This window comes from Seriola dumerili, unplaced genomic scaffold (assembly GCF_002260705.1).
Source record: "Seriola dumerili isolate Sdu_G_001 unplaced genomic scaffold, Sdu_1.0 BDQW01000533.1, whole genome shotgun sequence".
NCBI lineage: Eukaryota > Metazoa > Chordata > Actinopteri > Carangiformes > Carangidae > Seriola > Seriola dumerili.
In genome coordinates this window covers 1186313-1204356 of record NW_019174788.1, presented here as the reverse complement: position 1 = coordinate 1204356, position 18044 = coordinate 1186313, and positions in this window count along the sequence as shown.

Sequence of the window (18044 nt, the reverse complement as noted above, 5' to 3'; positions counted from 1 at the left end):
GTTACAGTAATAAATCTCTGCACTTGAGGACTGTGAGGAATCTTGCAAATATCTCAGAATGGCAAGTGTGCCTGCTCAGCCCCCATTTTACACAAGATGGGGGTGGGGGAGGGGGTCAGCACTGGGTCACACTACACAGTCCCACTCAAGATAAGACCACCACTGCTACAGTTATGCGTACATCACAGCCATCAAAGCCTACGAGCCCAACCTCTGCTCAGTGTTTATGCTCACCCCACCCCCCCCACCCCCCAACCCCTCTCACACCGAACTGTCTTTATCTGCTCGGCAACAGGCTCCCGTCACCCAGCTGCTCTCGGATGGCAGTACATTAGTAAAAGGCCACAGAACGGCCGGCACTGTTTCTTGATCCCTGTCAGAGCTGTCAGAGGTGGGCAACCTCTCAGCTATTCCAATGGGAGATGGTAAGATTTAGAGCGACCCCCATTAGACCCCTACAGGGCCTCGATACCATAAAGCCACCTTCTGAGGTTGCACAGAGAACCCAAGGCCTCACATCCTATCAGGGGTGGCCAGGGAACAGCTGAGTTTAAATAGACAGCTGCTGGATCATCGTCACAACCTGTCGGATATGGATGCTCTTTGATGAGGTCCCTCCAGAGTGTATGATGTTCCACCAGACCTCAAGCATTTAAGAAGCCTGACCTCAATGGTGCACTCTGCATTCACACGATTGAGAGCCAAGGGTGTTTGATGCATGCGAATAAAAGCATCCTTAGTGAAAGTGGGAACAGATTTATTGGACAAGTCGGCATTTACTTTATGGGTGCATCAGCTTGGCAGTCGACTAGTATTGAGATTCTTTCGTTAACTGCTAATAATGTAAAGGCCTGAATAACTGTGTTGCTAACATACTTTTTTTTTTGCACCATAACAAATACTAAAAAGACTGATATACTGCTCTCTGCCAACTGTTATGAATATAGACAGAATGAAAAAGAAAGCAAGACACAGCTTCTGTACAATCTGTTGGAGAAATATAACAAATGTAAGATCCACATGAAAGCAAGACTAAGAGTCTGGAGCCATGCTGAGAAAAATACTAACATCAATATGCTAACTAGTTCACGATGATAATGCTTGTATTTGGCAGGTATAACGTTTATAAGTTCATATCCTTAGTTTCACCTTTTAGCATGCTAACAATTGCTAGTCAGCACTAAAAATGACAGGTAATGTCATTAGTTTAGCAGTTGTTTAGTAATAAAACCAAAGTTTTGGACAAATGAAAGTTTTGGCCTGAGGAGGCTCTAGACAAAAAGCTAAGAGACTTACTACGGATCATCCTGAAGTGAACATGAATGTCAAGACAGTTCATGTTCACTTAAAACCACAAATTTGAACTTCATGATGATGCAAGAGGAAAACTCATGGTAACACCAAAGTAATTCAGATACATCATCTGGGAACCATAAATCTCTGTACAAATTTTGTGCCCATCCATGTTGAGATATTTCACCAGATAAGTAAAAACTAAGAGCTGCTGGTGGCCCAAGTGAGAAAAGAATCAGTAGATCACCAAAATAAAACATGTTTCATCAAAATTTCATGGCAATCCTTCCAATAATTGTTGAGACATTTCACTAAAAAAACAGAAATGCCCACCCCATGATTGCACTAGACAAAAAGTGAGGGGATCACCAAAGTCAGAGGGCTTCATCCTCTGGGATCCATAAATGTGTGTACAAAATGTCAGGGCAAACTATGCTATTGTCATGGAGATATTTCAGTCCGGACCAAATGACCAACAAACACTGCCGTCGCTATAGCCACACCACTACTGTGGCTAGTGGTTAAAAAAACAGCATAACAAGCTACACCCCAGAGGTTTCACATTTAGAGAGCAACACAGGTTTCATTTCAAAGATCTGTTGTCTCTTCATCATGGAGCTGACAGTTTTACAGCATAATCTCCAATCAGCATGGAGAGGACAAGCAGCTTCAATTTTGCCTGCTTGCAGACTCGGTTATTTTCAGTTCATGGGATAACTGAGAATTAATCCCTGTTGCGGACTCGCTGCCAGCTACAGTAGGGGCCTTTGGATCGCTGAGTTTTCTTTGTGTTCCATTTGGAAGGAAAACTCTTAAAACAGAAGCCCATGAGGAATAACAGAAGGAGCAAAATATGCGTAAAGTAGGAAGAGAGATCCTCCCTGGTGTCGACCTGTGTTTATATTGGCTCAGTGAGGAGGGACCCCTATAGATGATTTGATGACACTTTTGGACTGGCACCACCTCCAGTGTCTGGTGACTCTCTGAGGTATAGCCTCATTCCAATACTGTATGTTGTGTCTTGGTTGCTGTGACACACTGGAACATCACAGCCACATCAAATCAACCATTTTTTTTTTTTTCCATTGGAAACTTTTCTTTCTGACTGATTTTAATGTTGGGAGATTTTCCTCAAATTTAAAGCAGCTTTTGAATTAGAATGTGATTTCTCACATTTCCTGCTCCATAACAAGAGCATAAAATATTGTTTGGACAAATGACTTGACCCTAAGCAAGTACTGGTCAATTAAGTTAATGTTGCTAAGGCACTAACTTCTGTTTTGTTTTGTTTTATTTATTTATCTTAAGAAAGTACATGGAAGAATTTCCATTTTAAGATTGCAATAATTTATTGTCAAGGGGTTAATAAGGTGTGTGTGTGTGTGTGTGTGTGTGTGTGTGTGTGTGTGTGTGTGTGTGTGTGTGTGTGTGTGTGTGTGTGTGTGGGAGGTTTCATGTGCGTCAGAGAGAAAAACATACAGAAAGAGACAGTGTCTGAATTTGTGTTTGCATTCCCACACTTCTGTTTGTATGTGGATTTACGTCTATGTGAACAGACTTTTTTAAGTGTGGGACTGTGTGTGTGTGTGTGTGTGTGAGAGGTAGCAAGCAAGTGTGTTTGCATGACACACAAGAACAGCCGCCTGGGACCCTGGAGAGCAGAGAGTGAGTAGCGAGGAGGGGGGCTGAAACTAACATCCCGCCCGGCGACAGTGGCCCTGACTTGTCACCGCTGTCAGAGTGAAAGCATTCGTGTAGTGGAAGGCAAGTTTAAAAAAAACAGTGACACATTTCTGTTTCACACCACACTGGGACAAAGATCAACCCCAGGTCAGACAAAGTGATAGAAGCGTTACTGAAAAAGAGACTGAAAATTTAAAATTTACATAAACTGCCATAAAACACCTGGTGAGCGTTCACTGATGTTGAGGGGGAAGTAAAACACACTAACAGCTGCATTTGACATTTGAATGTTCTTTGACGAAGCACTTTTTAAATGAGCTAATTAAACCAAATTCTTTCCAAGCATTATTTTTCACGCTGTGATGTTCTGTTAACATGGTGTGACTCTTGGCTTTAGTGACGGTCTTCTGCAGAAGCAGCAAATGTGAGTGCGCCTGACATTTTCAGCATAGCTTATCGTTAAAATATTACAAGGTTCCAAATGATTCTCTCTAAAACTAACCAATTACACATCTTGGGATGCTTTCCATAACATACTATTGCTTGGTAATTATTAGTCCATAAGTTAAAACTGTTCTAAGTTCACTTATAGTCACACAGGTACAGGAAATAGAAGGTAAACAAACAGAAAACAAAGTAGATACAGTACTGAAAAAAAGACGTATATATGATAAAATATTCATTGTTCTTTTGCTCTAAAAGTTAAGTGGCACTTCTGAGATTCGCTTTGTGAACTCTCCCAGAGGAAAAGATGAAGGAGATTATTGATACTTCCCTTCATTCATCAAACTAAGCTCTCTGCAAAACACAGGAAACAGTTACCAGCTGTATCACTGTGAGGCTTAATATAAAAGAGTTCTGTTGGTGGTTGGTGTACCTGCGTGTATAATTCTCCTGCAACCACAGAGGGGTAGCATGACGAGATATATACAGTAAATATGCACCAATATCTGACAAGCACTAAGCTAGCATGATATTGTCACGATATTGAATAATATTCTTATTATGTTGTAATGAAAAAGATTTTATAAATTTTGAGGTCTTTTTATTCCACTAATCTGTGAAGAAACTAACCATTGTCCTGATTTGTTGAACATTTTCTCTCCACTTTCCCAGTGGGGACATCAGACACAGCTGGTTCTCACTCTAAGACGTGGAAAGTCCCCGTTTTGCGCATCACTCTGCTCATCCCTTTTTTCAGTTTCTTGCTCCTTCCTTCTCACATTGAGAGGAAGCGGACCTGCCAGCAGCATCAGCTGTCTGTCTGGGTCTTTGGTTCGGTGCTGCTGGATGTGACGTGGCCGGGCCCCTTTTTCTGCAGATTCGTCTCTGTGCAGATCAGTGAAGATGACTGATGCTTCCTGGAGGTGTCCACGGTCTTTTAACAGTCAAGGGACAGAAAATCCAGAAATGTTTTTTTTTTTTTTTTTTTTTTTTTTTTTTAAACAGCATTGTGTTTAGAATATGAGATGCAAACCCATATAATAATGTGTGGATCTGCAGCTGAAATTTTATTTAAAACAAATGCAATAGGCCATTCCTATGCCCTGTGGGCCATCACTCTGCAGATCTCCGCACAGCGTGTCTTTGGGCTTAGGAATGGAAATAAGGTGGAAATCCATAAAAGCTACGCTGTTTGAAGCCTGAACGAAGAACATCTTTGAACGGAGAACCAACACTAATATTCAAACTCTTGTTGTCCCAAACATATTGAGACCATACAAGGCAGATGGTCACAATATATAAGGTAACTATAACCACATGGTGCTAATCAAAATGACATGACTGAAGCATATAGGCAGTAATGTTGTCAAACATGTCTTTTTCACGATTCCAGCTGCATGTACTCTTCACTAACAAATTACTGGTGTGAAACATTCTGCCTCTGATTACAATTTAGTAGCTGCACACTAAAGAGTTGGGACTCCTCAGCTCAGACAAAAGCTTCTTCGTAGTGAAACTTGAGGTACTTTTTCTCCTCCATCCCCTCAGACCAGCACTAATTAAAAATAAACAGCAGCTGCCTGCAGGACGCCCACCAGGCTTGTGGTACTTGGGACCACAAGATCAGTTTCTACCATCATGAGGAAAAAAAAAAAAAAAAAGGCCTGCACTCTGGTTTTGCATTTGAAAGAAAACTCGTAGACACTTAACAAATAGCCCCACAGCAGGGTTCTGACTGGGTGTCATCTATTTGCTCCCTGCCTCTGTCAGCACCCTGCCCCTCTGTCCTGTGTTCTCAGATTCTTATTTGGGAGGTGTTTGTTCAGCAATATGGCAGCTGACCCAAAGCCTACAGAGGTCTACCTTTCCTGCTCCATCGTGTTTACTCCATCAGGCTCCTCATTGCATAGTAAACAGGTTGCATCTTGCCTAATCACTTCAAGTGTCTCCAGACTGCATGGGTTTAAAAGAGTCCTGCATACGTTTTTTGTCCTCCCTCTGATATGGCCAAACAAGGAAATAGTTGTCCAAGGCTGGCATCAATAAAGCTGTGGGGTTGGCATTGAAGGGGAGTAAGCTGGTCCTGGTTACTTTGAAATCGCCTTGGACTTGATTGAATTCATGAACTTGCATAACTCAGATCCAAAAACAATCGGTGCAGCCAAGACAGGCTGCAGTGAGCCAGGAACCGCCGCTGGGAGACGTTGCCACACATATATACACACACCACATACACACATACATGCTCTCGTACATACATGTTCTCATGTAGTTTGGGGCACTCTCACCCGAGACATGTGTGCATTCTGCAGGAGAAGCTTTTGTTTAAGATTGTGTTTTGCTTTGTTGTGAAAAATTGAAGTTAGCCAGATTGTTTGTCAGCATGCTTTGTGTTGATAATGCAAACTGCAGTGGATCAGCAGGAGGGAGCAGTTCCCATGTGTATCTGTTTCTCCTTAAAAAACCAACACCAAATGAGTGACAGTAAAAGAAGAGGCCAATCCGAGGTAATGTGAACTTGTAGCATTTTATTAGTTTAGGATCAGACAAGAGATAAAAATGAGCAGATATGAAGAATATTACTGAATTTAAACTGAGTTCACTATCACCAAATGACACACTCACATGGCATCATACATGAAAGGCAGAAGCGCCTCGTCAAGTACATTTTATTTGGCATCCTGTAGCGTTTTTTAGGAAGCAGTCCAAATAACTTTATTGATGTTTATTTATTCTCCGTTAAAAATGAATGATGAAGTTATTGCACCCTTGTGCACATGAGAAAATTATCTTCTGTTTTTACTTTTCTTAAAAAAAGAAAAAAAAAAGAAAAAAAAAAAAAAGAAAAAAAAGAAAACAGACATGGAAAGAGGAACCAGAACCAAAAGTCCTCTACATATGTTCTTCATCTGGTGTGAAAAAGGCACTAAATCAACACTCTGTGAAAAAAAGGGCAGTCTCAATAGGCTGTGGGAGCTGTGGGAGGATGATAAAAACTGGATGAGCGCAGTTGGATGGGAATTGGGACCAGAGGGTCCAGTGCCAGGGTGCTTCCTCATTATAGCAGTCCCCTGCAAAGCTAAGCATCTTTGCACACAATGATCATAAAAAGCCATCTCCCCAGGCCTGGCCATGTCTATAATGTTTGTATGGATGCAGAGAGGATGTCCAACTTGTGCAACAACTTGAGTTTCATTGGGACAGAGGGAAATACGTACAAGTTTCAGAACTGGAGGAAGACCAAAAGCACATCAAGCTACATCTTTTTGAACACTGAATCTCTCATGATAGTTTCACAGTGATAGATTAATAGTATGGTCAGTTTGCACAGGGCATATAGCAATTGGATGTTTTGGCTGCTCTTGTCCAAATGTGATTTCACAAACACTGCTCTGTAATATAGCAAAAAATCTGGGCTTTTACAACTTGTGCTCTAGAGCTATTGCACAAACACTTTATTTCTGGAGCCTATGAAAAGCAACAGTTAGCTGCACTTGTGTGTTGCTTTGAGGTCCGAGAGAAAAAAGTATTTAATAGGTGCAGGAGTGAGACAGTTTAAGAGGAGGTAAAGTTTGTGGCCTTCCAATGAACCTGTTACGATTTCATCAATCAAAGCTTTAGGTTGTTTATGAGAGGAACAATTTCAGTCTCACTTGCGAATTTATGAAGGCGTAGTATGTCGCCATTACTATTCCTAAAAGCCTTGGGTGTAATGCTGACAGACAGCTTGCTCACTCTTACCCTCAACAGTCACTCCTCTCAGGGAGGAAACTGTGAATGCCCCTGTTGTGTTAAAAAAAAAAAAATGTCTTTGTGAGCTCAAAGATGTTGTGTGTGTTAACATGAGTGAGAGAGTGATGGAACATGTGTGACAACGTGGCTGCTCTTTGCATTATGTGTAAAAGCGAGTGTGTGCACTGACTGTGCATGTTTCTGCAGCATAGATCAGACAGAAGGGGGAAAGGGGGAAATGCCGCTTAACCGAACGTTGGAGCGGAACCAAAAGCCACAGAAGTAGCTCTGGGTCCAGCATCCCTGAGCCCTGTAGAGACGTCTAGCAGGACAGAACAGAGCAGAACAGTGGTTCCATTCAAACCAAACCATTTTTCCCTGGCACCAGTTTGAATGGGTATAAAATGAGATCACTCTTTTTTTTTTGTAATCACAGAAATGTCAGAATAAAATTAAATGAAAACAGAGGAATTCTTTCCATCTTCCACAACAGCAGCTGAAGCAAATGCATCTTTGCATGCAATAAAGTTTTTACCATATAGCTATATGGAGCAGTACAACAAAGAAAAAAGGGGTCTGGTTTGAAGCTAATGAGGCCTCATTTTTTCCTGGTGGAGTTGTTTTATTTTCAGAAGTGGAAGGGACTGGAAATGTTTCCCTCAACGGAGTAAGACCGGACAAATAAATTCAAAGTGTGATTCCACTTTGACCCCCGTGACTCCGCCTTTCTTCTGTCACTCCTGTTTTTTATATATATGGTTTAGAGACAGAAAAAAACCCATGAGAGAAAACAGGTGGGCTGGCTCATCTCAGCCGTCACGTACTCAGTGATCTAAGTCACAAGCTACACTGCCTTCCAGGTGCCAAATACGACAGGTTTGAAAAGCCCGAATTAAAAAGGAAATTATCTAAGAGAGAAAACAATATCCAACAAATGCTTGGCTTAATAGCCAACATACACCAATCAGCCAAAACATTAAAACAGGTAACTGTTTTTATTGTTGTGGCTGAGAGAGTTCACTCTGAACCATTTTTTTTTTTTTATTTAAAACAATTTGTAGATTGAATCATTTTCCACAGCCTCATGGCTTGAATCAGTCAAAAAATACACAGACCAGCTGCAGCCTTTGTTATGTTGCTGTGCTAAAAAAAGAAAAAAAAAAAAAAAGGTTTTCCCTCAACGATCTACATTTAATCACTCATAATGACAAAGTGAAAACAAAATATTAAAAAAAGAAGAAACTGAAATATCACATTGACAAAAGTCTTTTTGGGTATGATGCAACAAGATTTGCATTTTCTTTTCTGCTCTGTCAGGTTGGATAGGGACCGTCGGTGGACAGCCATTTTCAGGTCTCTACTGAGATGTTCCATTGGGTTCAAGTCAAGGCTCTGAGCCACTCAACATTCACAGAGTTGTCCCTAACCAACTCCTGCATTGTCTTGGCTGTGTGCTCAGGGTCATTGTCCTGTTGGAAGGTGAAACTCTGGCCCAGGTTTTCATTAAGGATATCTCTGTACTTGGCTCTGTTCAGCTTTCATCAACCATGACCAGTCTCAAAAACACCCCCACAGCATGATGCTCCCACCACCACGCTTCACCTTTCCAGTGGTTTTCAGCCGGTGATGAGTGGTGGTGGGTGTGTTTTCTCGCAAACTGCAAGCAGCTTTCATGTGTCTTTCACTGAGGAGAGGTCTTTCTGGCGAATCTACCATAAAGCTCAGATTAGTAGAGTGCTGCAGTGATGGTTGTTTTTTCTACCATCTCCACACAGGACCTCTGGAGCACAGCCAGAGTGGCCATAGGGGTTTTGGTCACCTCTCTTACCGAGGTTATTCTTTTCCAATTGCTCAGTTTGGCCGGGCGGCCGGCACCAGGAGGGTTCCATGTAAGAATTATGGAGGCCAATGTGCTCTTGAGAACCTTCACTGCAGCAGAAATGTTGTTCTATCCTTCTCCAGAAATGGGAGTAACATGAGCTAAATTTCAAGTTTTTAATGTCAATGTAATATTTCAGTTTTTCCTTTTTAATAAATTAGCAAAAATGTCTAGAATTTGTGTCGTTATGGGGTATCTCGTGTATATTGATGAGAGCATAAGGCTGCAACATTACAGATATCTAAAAAAAAAATTGAAAGGGTCTGAATTGTGAATGCACTTTAAGTGGGTGGATGGAAAAACCACAGACAACACATCAACACAACACAAACATCTATTAACACATTTACATAGCATACTGTACACTCTGTCACACTGTGCATCAGATACCTGAGTAGGCACTCTATGGCTATGTGGTTACAACTTAAATAAAGTTCTTGACAAAATCCATGGCAAGGGACCAAGTATTCAGTGTCGCTATTTTAGCACCAGCAGCAGCTGAACTTTTTAATCAACAGTTGTCATAAAAAGCTTATGCTTTTAATGCCAGTGTTGGCATCACACCACCCATTAAAAACATGTCTTAGGCTGTTTATGCTGCAAGAACTACTCTTATTTCACATAGTTATAATGGAGAAATGGTCAAGGTAACTTTGGGAAAAAAAATCCTATAATATGAGGAATGTTGAATGAGTTGACTACAATTTAAAAAATATATCAAAACATCATCAGCATAATGAGATATATATTGTATGGGTCCCTCTGTAGGACGGGCTTGGCAAAATAAGAGCAGTGGAAGCTAACTTAAGTAGCTGCTGTCTTTTTGTTTTTTTTTTCTTTTTGTTGTTGTTGTTGTTGTTGTGTATGTGCGTGCCGTTTTCCAACGTACTGTAATATTGTTTTATAATCTTGTAAGGTTATGTGAAACTGCCGACCTTCACTACGCAACACAGGCTCAGAGAACAAACATGCAAACAATTACTGGTGTGATTCCCCCATTCAAAGTGTTTTAAGCACCAAAGTTAAATCAAAGGAACAAACATGCCCCCTCGAAGAGCATCCACATGTTTTCTAGGTTTTAAATTGTTTTAATTTCACCCAAGTTTGGGAAAAGTTAAGAAATTCACAGCCTAACCCTAACGCACAAAATTAAACCAGCTGTCATTTAATGATGTTGTTATCTGAACATTTGCTGATATTGTGAGCTCTTGGTGATAATTCCTGTGAAAGATGATAGTAGTCTGTTCTTTTGGCCTGAATTAAGTCTATCAGGTGATGTGTTCTTCCGGTTTGGCCTATCATTATGTGACTGACACTGATATTTCAGGTCATTTCAAGGTCCAATCTGAAATGCCAAAACCATGGGGAAACAGCTAAATCTCCTCTTTCCACTCCTCTTTCAGTTTGAAAACAACAAACAACTGTGGTATACTGCTGTAAAAAAATATAATTGATGTTTTTTTCCAGTGTAGACATTTTCCACACCCTGAAAATTCATAAATTTCTAAAATTATGCAAACCATGTGGCAAGTCACATTAAAAGATCCAAATTTACCTAAAAATGAGGTTGAGATTAAGGAAACAGGACTAAATAATCTGACTGCACACTGGTCATCTATTGTTCCATCATTAGCTGCTGAATTAGGTGTTAACTAGTCTCAAAACTATTTACTACAACACAGGAATAATAAATATAATTTCCAAGAAAACATTTTCACCACATCTGATTGAAATTAAAACCTTTTTTGTCATTTGTATGTACTTTGAGTGAAGTCTGTAAGTCTCTGGGAAACAATTATTTTCAGTTAAGTAACAGAGAGTGAGAGCGAATCAAACCCAGATGGGATTCTGGCACATCACAGTGGACGGGAGCACCTCCAGGAAAAGAACCGATCACCAAACTGAATGGCTTCTTTCTGTGTATCTCTAAGATGCCCTGCCTGCTCTCATTTACAAAGAGCTATATTAGGTTATACTGGACGTGTTTCATTGTCATGGCCATGTTGGGTGTGAACATAAAAAGAGTGGAGACCGAGTGAACTGCTGGCACTCTACCAACATGCTCATCTTTTAAATGTTTTCTACAAATCTCAGGTAGTCTATCATGTTTGAAGAACAGCCCTTTGTTCTTGTTGTTTTGGATAATGTTCCCATTTCATAATGTCAAAAGAATTTGGGCAGAAAGACAACTTTATAGCACGTAGTCATCTTATAAAAATACACTTCTGAAAACGTCATATCCTTTGATACTCAAGAGAAATAGACTCATGTGATGCCAGATCAGTCAAACATAAGCATGGTTCGCTCGGCTGTGTGTTTATTAGCAAACCACCAACAGTAATGTACAGTGGGGTATTTGTATGCCCTGGTGAAGGCCAACATAGAACCAATAGCTTAATAAAGTCATTAATACATTCATCCAGAACAATAAGACTGGACAAAAGAAGACTCAAATTTATTTAGGCTTAGGGTTATTTAGGGCTTACACTAATTACTTAATCTTGAAATATTAATGCAAACATTTCTCCCCCCAAAAAACTGAGGCTTAGTGTCAATCAATTTTTGGTCATTTTGGGGAACACTGGACACTAAAACATTGAAGTCTCAACAATGCAAAAACATTCAAAAGGACACACCTCATGCCTGTTGCATTTGGCTGTGGTTGGTGTGTGAGTGTTTGTGTGTGTGAGTGATGTGACACATTTGCAGATATGATGATTTCCCCACAGACCTCACTCATTAAGCACTATGCTACTCTCCGGGGTTTTAACACTGAAAAACAATTACAAGTCTCAACATCTCCTCAGCTGTTTGTGAACGGCGATGGTTAACATTGAGTTTCTAAACCAAGGGAATGCTTTCTTCATTTTCTTTTCTATCAACCAGTGTCAATCTGAATTTTGACAACAGCATTGTTAGTCAAAATTGTGTACAACATAACCAGCAATACCACTCTGGTTTAAGCCCTTTGAAGCTTTCTAACTGACTTAGAGAGCATGTGGGTCCAGACACATCAGAGTCTTAAATCATCTAGAAGATTATACCCATTCAGACATAGATACACACTGCCAGATTTTCCCCCCATCACTCTCTCCCATGTGAAATTAATTAAGGTCACTTTTTGTTCTGTCCTAACAAAAAGCTAATGCCTTGTTTGTCATTTCTGTCATCAGCAGCCAAGAAAAGGGCAGATCAGGCTGAGAGGCAACAGGAAATACGGCGCAAAAAAAAGAAAGAAAAAAAGCCAATTGACAAAACGCTTCACTTAATCAACAAAGTAGAGTTCATTTTCTTATTCAGCTACTTTTCAAGAGGAAAAAGCCAAAGCTGTATTGGAGTGTCTCTTCCAAGTAGATTATTCAGACCAGATTCAGACTCTTGCTGACTAAATGGATTCTTTGTATATATTTTTTTTATTTGTGTCAGCCTCCATTTACAGTTAGTTGCTATGTTGTCAGTCATGGAGGGACTTTTCTTGTATAACAGGCATTTTTATACAACAATACTTGGTATTACAATTCACTCTAACTGCAGAGGTATATCGTTATTATTAAAGATGACTTAATGAATATTACATAATTATTCCAAGGACCATTGTACAACATTATGTAACTTTATAGGGAAAGAGATGGAGGACTGCAATGTGATGCTTGTGGAGCGTTGTGTAAAATGCAGCCTAAGGGTAACACAGTCAACAAATCCAGCCAGCTGAAACTAACGTCTCTGTTGTTGCAGTAGTGAGTTGTGCTATGGCATATTCTTGCAAATCACTCAGCATCCCATTAGGTGCCTCGGTTAGAGACGTGGGCTTGTGACCAGCTGGTCGCTGGTTTCCCTGTCTCTTGATTGGCTGAGCAGAAATGTGAATAAGTATCTTTTTTCCACTTCTTCGCTAGCTACAGTTTACATGCCTCGACATGCCTTTAAGAAAAGAGCTTTACTGCTCTGGTAGGGCTGGTCAGCAAACAGTCAAATGCTTTGGATGTTGGACAGTCTGACTATGACTGTGTGTTGCTGTAGTTGTACAGAAGGACAGCAAAATATGTGCAGAGCAAACATGTCCTAAAATGAACATACGCAACATAAATCTGTGCAGCACTAATCTCTCCCAAAGGAGGAGAAGGGGACAAACTTTTTGACTTGACTTTGTGGTAAAGACTTCACTTAAAAATGTCAGTTTCAGGCTAAATTGGCACATGCATTCCTATTCATGCTGACTTTATTTTGTTTGTGAAACGACTGCACAGGTCTACACTGCTGAGACTAACCTCAGTTATATCTTCAGGTGACAGTCTGTCCTTATTGAACGGCCACATGCAACATTCACATAGCCAAAGTAAATGGAACAGCAACACCAAAGGCTATTAATGAGAGTGGAAAAAAGTCTAAATGAGTTAGAGCTAAAATGTTCTAAAGCACATAGTCTGCAGAAAGAATAACTTTTTAGAGAGCCTCTGATTATGATTTTCTTATAGTGTGATGTTAAAGTTGAAAGTCTGAAGAAATCTAAAAGGATCAATGGGTTGCTTCACCCAAATTACAAGAGAGAAGTATATATTCTCAGTAACCATACAGATAATTGTGGATTTATCTATCCAGATTCTAAGATATCTGCTGCCACTACAATATAGTCCCGATCTGATTACTCTGGATAATCCAAAGAACACACTGTGAACAGTTTTTATTGAACTACCTGGGAAAAAAGTCCCTCCGAAAACAGTTTAAAAACAGAGTGTTTTGTGGACTACACATATTAAAGGCCCTTTTACATATAGTGACCTCACAAAAAAAAAATAATAATAATAATAATTCACTGTTGGAAATGTTGCATCTAAAGTATTTACATTTACCACCAAATAAAGACATACGGCAGCTCCTGCAGGATATGTTGTCACTTCCTGCTGCAAACCTTCACTGGCAAGAAAGTTAGAACATACATTCAGTGTTTCTCACCCACACTGTATATGTGTCCTCAATAATACAAACTCAATTTTTTACAAAAACCTTATGCCTTCACACTACTAGTGGCCAGAAATTCCACAGGGTGGTAGACCGAGGACAGACCAGTCCAGACCCACTGTCAGGAGGTTACTGGTCTTGGCCTGCTTGGATCAAACTATTTTCCATTCATAAAATCCACAGAGGCCAAGGCTGTGGCAAACCAACAGATGTTCACCTTTTTAATCATGTCAATAGTTTAATTAGCTCCTGTTACAGGCTGTAGGCTATGTGTGCACCAATACCAGGACCTGTGCACCTTTGTGGACTTGTTTGCATCTTTTTTTATTACAGCATGTTATTAAAGAATTTGACTGCTAACTGGTTTCAGAGGGCCAATGGATTAAAAGAGTCGCTGCCTCCAGACGTAAACAAGATAGTAATCCACCATTGTTACAGAACATTGACATGTAAGTCGTTGCCATGTTTGGCATGCAAATTAATTGCTCTAAAAATGGCACTCTATGTGGACAGGGAAAGTGATTCTGAAATGAGGATTCATTGTTTTCAGTGCTGCCAGCAACACAAACTAAATCTATTTGTTTCCATTGTATTAGTGTAGCAGCAGATATCTCAGAGACTAATCTCAAAACATGAACACATAAAACCTAAACTATCTGCATAGCTAGGTATCACTTGAGGTAGGTATATGGAAATATTCTTTTTTTTTTTTTGTAATGTAGTTGAACCTTACCTTTAATATATAAGCACACAGTCTCAGATGTAGCTGTTGTCTTGTCTCATAACAAAGTACCTGCTAGCCAAGTAATTTAAAGACTTGAAGCGAGGCCTGCGCTTAACTGAGGCTGACACGGTTGTGAATGAGTGAATGCTGGGACTGACATCCACCTATTTCATATTGAGTGGGAAAAATTTAGCCCCTGTCAGCAGGCTGTAAAGGCCTATAGTTCACCACTCCTACAGCTACGGGGCCAATGAGAGGCATCTTGTGTCCAGACAGAGAAGAAAATAAACAGTGTGTCTCATCAGGCAGAGCTTTCAAAAAGCCATCGTGCTCAGACCACAAGTATATGACTGTATCGCCACACGGCTGAACAATAGCAGCTCAGGACAACAGCAAGGACAAGGAGTCGCTCTGGTTGACACCAAATATCCAGTGTCTTAAGTATATTAAAATCATTTTAATTTGTATTAAAATGTGTTTAAGCCATGTGACAGAAGAAGAGATGTATGCCATACTGACATTTTTCTGTTTCTACACAAGTGGTGTCGGCGGGGTGTTTTTCTTTCTTTTTCTTTTTTTCTTTTCTTTTTTTTTTTTTTTTTTAAACCAAAAGTGACTCATTGTGGTCTTCCCAAAGCATTCCTGTCTCTCTCCATTCCCTGGATGTATTTTTAGGAGATAGTTAAATGCAGATGAATCCAATTTCTTTGTATTTATTTAATTATGTGTAATTTATTTTATTTTTTTATTTTTGTTTGTTTTCTTTCATCGCGTTGTACCTGTTCCTGATTAATATCCACTGGTAGTGGTGCGCTTTTATATGAAACCCTGTAGTAGGCATCTGCCTTCACTTAATGAACCAAGGATTCAGTCTAATTCACTCCAAGAGGGTTGTTCCTCTCAAACACTGTATTGTGTAATAATAAAAAACAGAGGGGGGTAAGGTACCCCAGCTTTAAATTAGAGCATATGATCAGCTACGGTTTTTTCCATGTGCAGAAGGATTAAAAAGCATAGTAGATAAATTACTTCATGTATTTTTAACAAAAACTGAAGGAACTGGAGACTGTAACAGTGTGTGCCTCTCTAAAATCACAGCTTTTACCCCTATATGATCAGAGGGAATGAAGCAGCCCTTGATAATATAACAATGTTCACATTTTGTTCTATATTTGCAGCTCCTCAAGTGAAGAAGGTAATTCCATTTGTGCCGTTAGGTGTGTTTGGCCAGCAGTCGAAGTTGTGATTCAGCTTTGGGAATTTGAACTCTGCTGTTCCACCTCACTATGTTACTCAGTTGCAAAAGTGACCTCAAGGGTCTGGCTGTAAGCCCTGAGCCTCTACCAGCAGGACATAAAATATGCCATCCATTCATTGCTATGAAGTTACAGCTAAAGAGATGACCTTTGAGAAAATGCAGGCCCATAAATGCCAGCAGGAAGAGATCAATAAATAAATATAATTTATATGATGTAAACTACCCTTATATATGTTTCACAGTTGTAAAAACAATATTTCTAGAAGTAGAAATGACCTAAAGACCTAAAGTGCAAATAAGCTACTATTTTCAACTGATATAATTAGCTTAGGATATGCTAATTGGGAATTAACTTGACCTCTTGCTGCATATAAGCACCTGTCTGAGCTTTCACTGCCTCCTATGGTTTTACTATATGCATGAGTTTTTATAGCTGAAGTAGATTAAACATGCCGTTTAACTATCAGACCACCAAAAGGTGAAAATAAGGTAAAGGGAGAAAGCCGATCAGCCTCTCAAGTGTCAGGATGCCATATGCACGTTTTATGATGAAATCGGTAGCCTCCATCTATGCTGCCCATCTCCTGGTGATGTTCTCAGGTTACCAGTGATCCATTGGAACACTAACTGTAAGCGAAACCGTTGACAGCCTGTAATACTGAGTGACAGCTCAGGGAAGATAGGGCACCAAAGGTTGGGTGGATTTGCACAGGCACTAATTTTATCCATGGAAGACCACAGATAGACAGTACGCAGCACGAGAGCGCACCTGTGCAGCATCTTCATATAAAAAAATAGCAGGTTATCTCTTCATGCTTCCACCTCATGCACAAACAGCCCTGCTGACTGCCGCTGGGGAGAGGTGAGCTTGTAATGTTTTTTATTGATGTAACAGATCGCAAACTGTCCTCCATGGGACTGAGCCAAGCCCTGGAAGGCTCAGCGGAGAGTGGCAGCCTCAGCTGCACTCATCATAAAGGCTATCCTCTGGGCATCTCGCTGCCCCGAGGGACACCTCCTTTGGGCGTGAGAGAGTGCAGCTGTGATGGAAGCTGAAGTGTTGTCCTCATGCACAATGGACTCCCATGTGCTTTTCACATACACAAACAAATGCATGTGATGTAGAGGGCTGCACGCACACATAGAGACACTGTTAACTCCCCAGTGCCATGCTGCAGTTACAGCGCACGTTGTTTTTACTCTCAGCCTTGTGTCTTGCCAGAGGTAAAGGAAACAAGGAAATACAGCTGATGCAGAAACCATTTACCATTTACCACTAATCAGACTACTTGTATCTGTGTTTAATTAAGACCGTCTGAAACTAAAAACACTTTGTGAAGTATGATGCATGGCCAAATGTCTTATCTCAGCACAGCGAGGATAGAAATTTAATGTGTCAGCTGCTGAAAGGGCTGAATCACACCACAACATCTGCTTTATAGTACCTCTGTGGCGAAATGTTCTCCGACTTGCCAACGTGTTGCTATAGTCACCTACTACACCTACAGCATAATAAGCCCCTCGATCCCAGACAGCCAGGCACACAGCGTTAGGCTGATAGAATATCAAACTCGAGAAGGTGTAAAGCAACAGAGGGCAATCGACAAACAGGATCCAGTTTCTTAGTCTGCAAAGTATTTGGGGAGGTGCCACAAGAGGTGTCGTGTGGCCTTAGACCCCTCCTTAGTTCACTTTCTGGTCATTTATTAGCAATCATTGGCTGTTTCTATACCACCTGCTGTCCCTTCCTGCTGAGTTGAGTTAGAAATAAAGCCATCATAAATCTAATCCCATAAGAGAGAAAAAATTGCATCACAAGTCAGCCCCTTTGCTCTAACACTGCGTGGCATTTCATACCAGACATGTATTTGGCCAACACTTTAGGCACAACATTTTCCAAGTCCCCCAGGTACTGATTCATCAAAACCTCATACATGGAAACCTTGGAGCCCCCCACCAACAATCCCCCAGTTGACGCAGACTGCATTTAGCTGTAACTCCAACTGACCCAGCTGCTGGGCTGTGTGTGCACAGAGAGAGTTCCTCTTTTATGAGACTGCTGTGCTGCATCA